The sequence below is a fragment of the Cryptomeria japonica genome, unplaced genomic scaffold (genome assembly GCF_030272615.1).
Source record: "Cryptomeria japonica unplaced genomic scaffold, Sugi_1.0 HiC_scaffold_88, whole genome shotgun sequence".
Lineage (NCBI taxonomy): Eukaryota > Viridiplantae > Streptophyta > Pinopsida > Cupressales > Cupressaceae > Cryptomeria > Cryptomeria japonica.
Window position 1 is genome coordinate 343,738 of NW_026728910.1, and position 10,136 is coordinate 353,873.

The 10,136-nt window shown below is 62.5% G+C and overlaps 2 non-coding genes across 2 annotated transcripts; both read left to right on the forward strand.

Moving 5' to 3' along the window:
- The first annotated feature begins 1,518 nt into the window (after positions 1-1,518).
- LOC131864539 (5S ribosomal RNA) lies at positions 1,519-1,637 on the forward strand. Its single transcript, XR_009363306.1, has one exon. It is a non-coding gene; the product is annotated as a 5S ribosomal RNA (ribosomal RNA).
- A 7,804-nt stretch (positions 1,638-9,441) lies between these two features.
- Positions 9,442-9,560, forward strand: LOC131864540 (5S ribosomal RNA). The gene has a single exon (XR_009363307.1). It is a non-coding gene; the product is annotated as a 5S ribosomal RNA (ribosomal RNA).
- Positions 9,561-10,136: the final 576 nt, after the last annotated feature.

The following is a 10,136-nucleotide window of genomic DNA, read 5'->3' on the forward strand; positions in this document are numbered from 1 at the left end:
AGGTGGGTGCCAAGTCGGCGACTGCTATGGTGGATGCCAAGGTGGGTCACGGGGTGGGTGCCAAGTTGCTAGGTTGGGTTCCAAGGTGGGTGCCAACGTGGGTGCTAGGGTGCGTGGGTTAAAGGGTGTGTCACAACGTGGGTGCCAGGATGGGTGCGCACCCACACTGGCCAAGACGGGTGCGGGTGCAAGGTTGGGTTCCAAGCCCGGTCACAGGCTGGGTGCTAGGATGGGTGGGTGCCAAGGTGGGCACCAGGGTGGGTGCACCCACCCTGGCCAAGGTGGGTCACGGGGTGGGTCCTAGGGTGGGTAACGGGGTGGGTACTAAGGTGCGTGCCAAGGTGGGTCATAGGGTGGGTGCCAAGGTGGGCACCAGGGTGGGTGTGCACCAACCCTAGCCAGGGTAGGTCACGGGGTGGTTGTCGGGGTGGGCGTCAAGGAGCCAAGGTGGGTGGCAAGTAGCCAAGTTGCGTGCCAAGGTGGGTGTCGGGGTGGGTGCCAAGGATCCAAGGTGGGTGCCAAGGAACCAAGGTGGGTGTCTGGGTGGGTGCCGAGGTGGGAGCCAGGGTGGGTCCCAAGGTGAGTGCAAAGGTGGGTGCCAGGGTCAAGGTGAGTGCCAATGTGGGTTCCAAGGTGCCAGGGTCAGGGTGAGTGCCAATGTGGGTTCAAAGGTGCTAAGTTGGGTGCGAGGTTGGGTGCGAGGGTGGGTGGGTGCCAAGGTGTGCTAGGTGGAAGCCCGGGTGGGTCGGCATCCCATGGGTGTCGAGTTGGGTGCCTGATGGGTGCTTCTTGTCAAGTTTTAGTCGTCGGGACTCATTTCGAGCCTTAGAGGTCGTTTCTTGTCCGGTTGCCCTGTCTTCGACCTGGGAACCCAATTTTGGTCCTCGGGTCCCATTTTTTTTTGTCTCGCATCCCACTTTTGGCCTGTGGCCTTTTCGGGGTCGATTCTCGTTTTGGGCATCAGAGCATGTTTCTTCTCCTAAAACCCAATATTTGTTTATTAAGTCTCGGAACACATTTTTGTTCTCGTGGACCCATCATGGGTCTTGGAACGCATTTGTGGTCCTTGGGTCCCATTTTGCATCCCGAAACTTGTGTTTTGGTGCTTGATCCCTATTTTGGGTGCCCACCTTGCACCAAGTGCGCACCCGGGGCAAACCGAGCGCCTTGGTGCACCGGGGCAAGATCGAGCGTGCACCCGAGGCGCCCCGAACATGCACCAAGGTGCACTCGGCCCACATGTGAGCGCAGGTCGTTGCGCCCGAGGTGGTGTGTGGGCACCGCGTTGCAGACGGGACACTGCACGCACACGACGCCCCCTCCAGGTGCACGCACGTAGGCCGGGCCGGGTGCACACCCGACGCCCTAGCAAGGTGCGCGCACCCGGGCAGGGCTCACACTTGGCGAACGGGGCGCACTTCGCGAGGGAGGGTGTGCACCTCGACGGGGGTGGGTGGCCGGGGTGGATTCGCACGTGGGTCGCGGTTTGCTAAGTACACACTGCGACAAGCTCATAACGGGTGCGATCATACCAGCGTTAGTGCACCGGATCCCATCAGAACTCCGCAGTTAAGCGCGCTTGGGCCGGAGTAGTACTGGGATGGGTGACCTCCCGGGAAGTCCCGGTGTTGCACCCTTTTTTAGTTTTTCGCCGGGCGTCGCAATGCTATTTGAATAAACCTTTTGCCCGTTTGCGTTCTCGTCGGGGCCGGGCCGGGCCGGGGTGCGCTGCCCGCACTACCGCGCGCGCGGGGGCGACACCGAGCGCGCACCCGAGGCGCCCCGAGCACACAGGCCACGGTGCAACCCGGGCGTTGTGCGCGCACCCCGGTGCGCCCGAGGTGCTGCGCGCGCACCCAGGTGAAATCAGTGTGCACCTCGGCCAGTGCGCGCTCGGTCGAGTCGCGCACGTTGGCCAAGGTGCACGGTGATGTTTCTTACTCTAAGGTTCCGCACCAGACGCCCGGGACAGGTGAGCGAAGCTGGGCGGGGCCGGGTGCGCGGCCGGGGCAGGTGCACGCAGCTGGAGAGAGCTTTGGAGCACACTTCGGAGCGCACCAATGATGCGCTCCATTCAAAAGTTTCCTGAAAAGGCAAAAAAAGTTGAGATTATAGAATTTCCCACTTGAGAGATTGTAAAAAAAAAAAATTTAAAATGAAGGAAACGCGGGTGCCAAGGTGTGCGCAGCCCAGCCAAGGTGTGCGCACCAAGGCGCCCACCCTGGCGAAGGTGCACGCAAGGTGCGCACCCGAGGCAAACCGGACAATTAACCCAACTTTCGACTTCGCGCGCACCTTGGAGCGCACTTCGGAGCGCTCCTTGGTGCGCACCAATCTTGGGCACCTCGGAGTGCACCATGGCGCCCACCAAGGTGCGCACCCGGGGCAAACCGAGCTCCGACTTCGTGCGCACCTTGGAGCGCACGAAAGGTGCGCACCATGGCGCCCACCAAGGTGCGCAGCCCAGCCAAGGCGTGCGCATCAAGGTGCGCACCCTGGCGAAGGTGCGCACCCGGGGCAAACCGAGCTCCGACTTCGTGCGCACCTTGGAGCGCACAAAAGGTGCGCAACCCAGCCAAGGTGTGCGCACCCCGGTCAAACCGAGCTCCGAATCGTGCGCACCAGAGGTGCACGCCATCGTGCGCACCTTGGAGCACACTTCGGAGCCCTCCTTGGTGCGCGCCGATGTTGCGCACCTCGGAGCGCACCCGGGGAAAACAATGCAATTAACCCGACTTTCGACTTCGTGGGCACCTCGGAGCGCTCTCGGGTTCGCACCTCGGAGCACACCGAGGTGCGCACCTTTGATGCGCTGCCTTCACCAATTTCCAGAAAAGGCAAGAAAACATTGAGAAGGTGTGCGCACCGAGGTGCCCACCCTGGCGAAGGTGCACGCGAGGTGCGCACCCGGGGCAAACCGGGCTCCGACTTCGTGCACGCCGCACCTTGGAGCACACTTCGGAGCGCTCCTTGGTGCGCACCAGGGCGCGCAACCCAGCCGAGGTGCCCACCCCGGCGAAGGTGCACGCGAGGTGCGCACCCGGGGCAAACCGGGCTCCGACTTCGTGCACGCCATGGTGCCCACCGCGGCGAAGGTGCACGCGAGGTGCGCACCCGGGGCAAACCGGGCTCCGACTTCGTGCACGCCGCACCTTGGAGCACACTTCGGAGCGCTCCTTGGTGCGCACCATGGTGCCCACCAGGGCGCGCAACCCCGCCGAAGGTGCACGCGAGGTGCGCACCCGGGGCAAACCGGGCTCCGACTTCGTGCACGCCGCACCTTGGAGCACACTTCGGAGCGCTCCTTGGTGCGCACCATGGTGCCCACCAGGGCGCGCAACCCCGCCGAAGGTGCACGCGAGGTGCGCACCCGGGGCAAACCGGGCTCCGACTTCGTGCACGCCATGGTGCGCACCGCGGCGAAGGTGCGCACCCGGGGCAAACCGGGCTCCGACTTCGTGCACGCCGCACCTTGGAGCACACTTCGGAGCGCTCCTTGGTGCGCACCAGGGCGCGCAACCCAGCCGAGGTGCCCACCCCGGCGAAGGTGCACGCGAGGTGCGTACCCGGGGCAAACCGGGCTCCGACTTCGTGCACGCCGCACCTTGGAGCACACTTCGGAGCGCTCCTTGGTGCGCACCATGGTGCCCACCAGGCCGCGCAACCCAGCCAAGGTGTGCGCACCAAGGTGCACGCGAGGTGCGCACCCGGGGCAAACCGGGGTCCGACTTCGTGCACGCCGCACCTTGGAGCACACATCGGGGCGCTCCCGGGTTCGCACCGGCGTTGCGCACCGTGGTGGGCACCTCGGAGCACACCAAGGTGGGCAGCGAGGTGCGCACCTTTGATGCGATGCCTTCACTAATTTCCATAAAAGGCAAAAAAAAAACGAGATTTTAAAATTTCCGTTTTGAAAGATAGTGAGAAAAAGGGAATGCTGGTGCCATCTTGAGCCCGCCCTGGTGCGCAGCCCAGCCAAGGTGTGCGCACCAAGGTGCCCACCCTGGCGAAGGTGCGCGCCCGGGCAATTAACCCAACTTCCAACTTCGCGCGCGCCAGGGTGGGAGCGCACCCAACAACCGGGCCTGGGAAGAGCCAATGCGAGAAACCCCACCAAACGCTCTGACAAAAAAAGAGGGGGCGCTCCAGTAACCCCGCTTCGGAGCGCACCCTGGGCAAACCCAGCCAAGGTGCCCACCCCGGCCAAGGTGCAGGCGAGGTGCGCACCCGGGGCAAACCGGGCTCCGACAACGTGCACGCCGCACCTTGGAGCACACTTCGTAGCGCTCCCGGGTGCGCACCTCAGAGCACACCAAGGTGGGCAGCGAGGTGCGCACCTTTGATGCGCTGCCTTCACTAATTTCCAGAAAAGGCAAAAAAAAAAGGAGATTTTAAAATTTCCGTTTTGAAAGATAGTGAAAAAAACGGAACGCGCGTGCCATCTTGAGCCCGCCCTGGTGCGCAGCCCAGGTAAGGTGCCCACCCTGGCAAAGGTGCGCACCCGGGCAATTAACCCTACTTCCGACTTCGTGCGCGCCAGGGTGGCAACCGGGCCTCGGAAGAGCCAATGCGAGAAACCCCACCAAACGCTCCGACAAAAAAAGAGGCGGCGCTCCAATAACCCCGCTTCGGAGCGCAGCCGGGGCAAACCCAGCCAAGGTGCCCACCCCGACGAAGGTGCACGCGAGGTGCGCACCCGGGGCAAACCGGGCTCCGACAACGTGCACGCAGCACCTTGGAGCACACTTCGAAGCACTCCCGGGTGCCCACCGGCGTTGCGCACCGTGGTGGGCAGCGAGGTGCGCACCTTTGATGCGCTGCCTTCACTAATTTCCAGAAAAAGGCAAAAAAAAATGAGATTTTAAAATTTCCGTTTTGAAAGATAGTGAAAAAAAAGGAACGCGGGTGCCATCTTGAGCCTGCCCTGGTGCGCAGCCCAGGCAAGGCATGCGCACCAAGGTGCCCACCCGAGGTGCACACCCGGGGCAAACCGGGCTCCGACTTCGTGCAGGCCGCACCTTGGAGCACACTTCGGAGCGCTCCTTGGTGCGCACCATGGTGCCCACCAGGGCGCGCAACCCAGCCAAGGTCTGCACACCAAGGTGCCCACCCCGGCGAAGGTGCACGCGAGGTGCGCACCCGGGGCAAACCGGGCTCCGACTTCGTGCACGCCATGGTGCCCACCGCGGCGAAGGTGCACGCGAGGTGCGCACCCGGGGCAAACCGGGCTCCGACTTCGTGCACGCCGCACCTTGGAGCACACTTCGGAGCGCTCCTTGGTGCGCACCATGGTGCCCACCAGGGCGCGCAACCCAGCCAAGGTGTGCGCACCAAGGTGCACGCGAGGTGCGCACCCGGGGCAAACCGGGGTCCGACTTCGTGCACGCCGCACCTTGGAGCACACATCGGAGCGCTCCCAGGTTCGCACCAGCGTTGCGCACCTTTGATGCGCTGCCTTCACTAATTTCCAGAAAAGGCAAAAAAAAACGATATTTTAAAATTTCCGTTCTGAAAGATAGTGAAAAAAACGGAACGCGGGTGCCATCTTGAGCCCTTCCTGGTGCGCAGCCCAGGCAAGTTGTGCGCACCAAGGTGCCCACCCTGGCGGAGGTGCGCGCCCGGGGCAAACCGGGCTCCGACTTCGTGCACTGCATGGTGCCCACCAAGGCGCGCAACCCAGCCAAGGTGCCCACCGCAGCGAAGGTGCACGCGAGGTGCACACCCGGGGCAAACCGGGCTCCGACTTCGTGCACGCCGCACCTTGGAGCACACTTCAGAGCGCTCCTTGGTGCGCACCAGGGCGCGCAACCCAGCCGAGGTGCCCACCCCGGCGAAGGTGCACGCGAGGTGCGCACCCGGGGCAAACCGGGCTCCGACTTCGTGCACGCCATGGTGCCCACCGCGGCGAAGGTGCGCACCCGGGGCAAACCGGGCTCCGACTTCGTGCACGCCGCACCTTGGAGCACACTTCGGAGCGCTCCTTGGTGCGCACCATGGTGCCCACCAGGCCGCGCAACCCAGCCAAGGTGTGCGCACCAAGGTGCACGCGAGGTGCGCACCCGGGGCAAACCGGGGTCCGACTTCGTGCACGCCGCACCTTGGAGCACACATCGGGGCGCTCCCGGGTTCGCACCGGCGTTGCGCACCGTGGTGGGCACCTCGGAGCACACCAAGGTGGGCAGCGAGGTGCGCACCTTTGATGCGATGCCTTCACTAATTTCCATAAAAGGCAAAAAAAAAACGAGATTTTAAAATTTCCGTTTTGAAAGATAGTGAGAAAAAGGGAATGCTGGTGCCATCTTGAGCCCGCCCTGGTGCGCAGCCCAGCCAAGGTTTGCGCACCAAGGTGCCCACCCTGGCGAAGGTGCGCGCCCGGGCAATTAACCCAACTTCCAACTTCGCGCGCGCCAGGGTGGGAGCGCACCCAACAACCGGGCCTGGGAAGAGCCAATGCGAGAAACCCCACCAAACTCTCTGACAAAAAAAGAGGGGGCGCTCCAGTAACCCCGCTTCGGAGCGCACCCTGGGCAAACCCAGCCAAGGTGCCCACCCCGGCCAAGGTGCAGGCGAGGTGCGCACCCGGGGCAAACCGGGCTCCGACAACGTGCACGCCGCACCTTGGAGCACACTTCGTAGCGCTCCCGGGTGCGCACCTCAGAGCACACCAAGGTGGGCAGCGAGGTGCGCACCTTTGATGCGCTGCCTTCACTAATTTCCAGAAAAGGCAAAAAAAAAAGGAGATTTTAAAATTTCCGTTTTGAAAGATAGTGAAAAAAACGGAACGCGCGTGCCATCTTGAGCCCGCCCTGGTGCGCAGCCCAGGTAAGGTGCCACCCTGGCAAAGGTGCGCACCCGGGCAATTAACCCTACTTCCGACTTCGTGCGCGCCAGGGTGGCAACCGGGCCTCGGAAGAGCCAATGCGAGAAACCCCACCAAACGCTCCGACAAAAAAAGAGGCGGCGCTCCAATAACCCCGCTTCGGAGCGCAGCCGGGGCAAACCAAGCCAAGGTGCCCACCCCGACGAAGGTGCACGCGAGGTGCGCACCCGGGGCAAACCGGGCTCCGACAACGTGCACGCAACACCTTGGAGCACACTTCGAAGCACTCCCGGGTGCCCACCGGCGTTGCGCACCGTGGTGGGCAGCGAGGTGCGCACCTTTGATGCGCTGCCTTCACTAATTTCCAGAAAAAGGCAAAAAAAAATGAGATTTTAAAATTTCCGTTTTGAAAGATAGTGAAAAAAAAGGAACGCGGGTGCCATCTTGAGCCCGCCCTGGTGCGCAGCCCAGGCAAGGCATGCGCACCAAGGTGCCCACCCGAGGTGCACACCCGGGGCAAACCGGGCTCCGACTTCGTGCAGGCCGCACCTTGGAGCACACTTCGGAGCGCTCCTTGGTGCGCACCATGGTGCCCACCAGGGCGCACCCGGGGCAAACCGGGCTCCGACTTTGTGCACGCCGCACCTTGGAGCACACATCGGAGCGCTCCCAGGTTCGCACCAGCGTTGCGCACCTTTGATGCGCTGCCTTCACTAATTTCCAGAAAAGGCAAAAAAAAACGATATTTTAAAATTTCCGTTCTGAAAGATAGTGAAAAAAACGGAACGCGGGTGCCATCTTGAGCCCTTCCTGGTGCGCAGCCCAGGCAAGTTGTGCGCACCAAGGTGCCCACCCTGGCGGAGGTGCGCGCCCGGGGCAAACCGGGCTCCGACTTCGTGCACTGCATGGTGCCCACCAAGGCGCGCAACCCAGCCAAGGTGCCCACCGCAGCGAAGGTGCACGCGAGGTGCGCACCCGAGGTGCACACCCGGGGCAAACCGGGCTCCGACTTCGTGCACGCCGCACCTTGGAGCACACTTCAGAGCGCTCCTTGGTACGCACCAGGGCGCGCAACCCAGCCAAGGTGCTCACCCCGGCGAAGGTGCACGCGAGGTGCGCACCCGGGGCAAACCGGGCTCGGACTTCGTGCACGCCGCACCTTGGAGCACACATCGGAGCGCTCCCGGGTTCGCACCAGCATTGCGCACCTTTGATGCGCTGCCTTCACTAATTTCCAGAAAAGGCAAAAAAAAGAAAAAAATGAGATTTTAAAATTTCCGTTTTGAAAGATAGTGAAAAAAACGGAACGCGGGTGCCATCTTGAGCCCGCCCTGGTGTGCAGCCCAGGCAAGTTGTGCGCACCAAGGCACCCACCCTGGCCAAGGTGGGTCACGGGGTGGGTCCTAGGGTGGGTAACGGGGTGGGTACTAAGGTGCGTGCCAAGGTGGGTCATAGGGTGGGTGCCAAGGTGGGCACCAGGGTGGGTGTGCACCAACCCTAGCCAGGGTAGGTCACGGGGTGGTTGTCGGGGTGGGCGTCAAGGAGCCAAGATGGGTGGCAAGTAGCCAAGTTGCGTGCCAAGGTGGGTGTCGGGGTGGGTGCCAAGGATCCAAGGTGGGTGCCAAGGAACCAAGGTGGGTGTCTGGGTGGGTGCCGAGGTGGGAGCCAGGGTGGGTCCCAAGGTGAGTGCAAAGGTGGGTGCCAGGGTCAAGGTGAGTGCCAATGTGGGTTCCAAGGTGCCAGGGTCAGGGTGAGTGCCAATGTGGGTTCAAAGGTGCTAAGTTGGGTGCGAGGTTGGGTGCGAGGGTGGGTGGGTGCCAAGGTGTGCTAGGTGGAAGCCCGGGTGGGTCGGCATCCCATGGGTGTCGAGTTGGGTGCCTGATGGGTGCTTCTTGTCAAGTTTTAGTCGCCGGGACTCATTTCGAGCCTTAGAGGTCGTTTCTTGTCCGGTTGCCCTGTCTTCGACCTGGGAACCCAATTTTGGTCCTCGGGTCCCATTTTTTTTTGTCTCGCATCCCACTTTTGGCCTGTGGCCTTTTCGGGGTCGATTCTCGTTTTGGGCATCAGAGCATGTTTCTTCTCCTAAAACCCAATATTTGTTTATTAAGTCTCGGAACACATTTTTGTTCTCGTGGACCCATCATGGGTCTTGGAACGCATTTGTGGTCCTTGGGTCCCATTTTGCATCCCGAAACTTGTGTTTTGGTGCTTGATCCCTATTTTGGGTGCCCACCTTGCACCAAGTGCGCACCCGGGGCAAACCGAGCGCCTTGGTGCACCGGGGCAAGATCGAGCGTGCACCCGAGGCGCCCCGAACATGCACCAAGGTGCACTCGGCCCACATGTGAGCGCAGGTCGTTGCGCCCGAGGTGGTGTGTGGGCACCGCGTTGCAGACGGGACACTGCACGCACACGACGCCCCCTCCAGGTGCACGCACGTAGGCCGGGCCGGGTGCACACCCGACGCCCTAGCAAGGTGCGCGCACCCGGGCAGGGCTCACACTTGGCGAACGGGGCGCACTTCGCGAGGGAGGGTGTGCACCTCGACGGGGGTGGGTGGCCGGGGTGGATTCGCACGTGGGTCGCGGTTTGCTAAGTACACACTGCGACAAGCTCATAACGGGTGCGATCATACCAGCGTTAGTGCACCGGATCCCATCAGAACTCCGCAGTTAAGCGCGCTTGGGCCGGAGTAGTACTGGGATGGGTGACCTCCCGGGAAGTCCCGGTGTTGCACCCTTTTTTAGTTTTTCGCCGGGCGTCGCAATGCTATTTGAATAAACCTTTTGCCCGTTTGCGTTCTCGTCGGGGCCGGGCCGGGCCGGGGTGCGCTGCCCGCACTACCGCGCGCGCGGGGGCGACACCGAGCGCGCACCCGAGGCGCCCCGAGCACACAGGCCACGGTGCAACCCGGGCGTTGTGCGCGCACCCCGGTGCGCCCGAGGTGCTGCGCGCGCACCCAGGTGAAATCGGTGTGCACCTCGGCCAGTGCGCGCTCGGTCGAGTCGCGCACGTTGGCCAAGGTGCACGGTGATGTTTCTTACTCTAAGGTTCCGCACCAGACGCCCGGGACAGGTGAGCGAAGCTGGGCGGGGCCGGGTGCGCGGCCGGGGCAGGTGCACGCAGCTGGAGAGAGCTTTGGAGCACACTTCGGAGCGCACCAATGATGCGCTCCATTCAAAAGTTTCCTGAAAAGGCAAAAAAAGTTGAGATTATAGAATTTCCCACTTGAGAGATTGTAAAAAAAAAAAATTTAAAATGAAGGAAACGCGGGTGCCAAGGTGTGCGCAGCCCAGCCAAGGTGTGCGCACCAAGG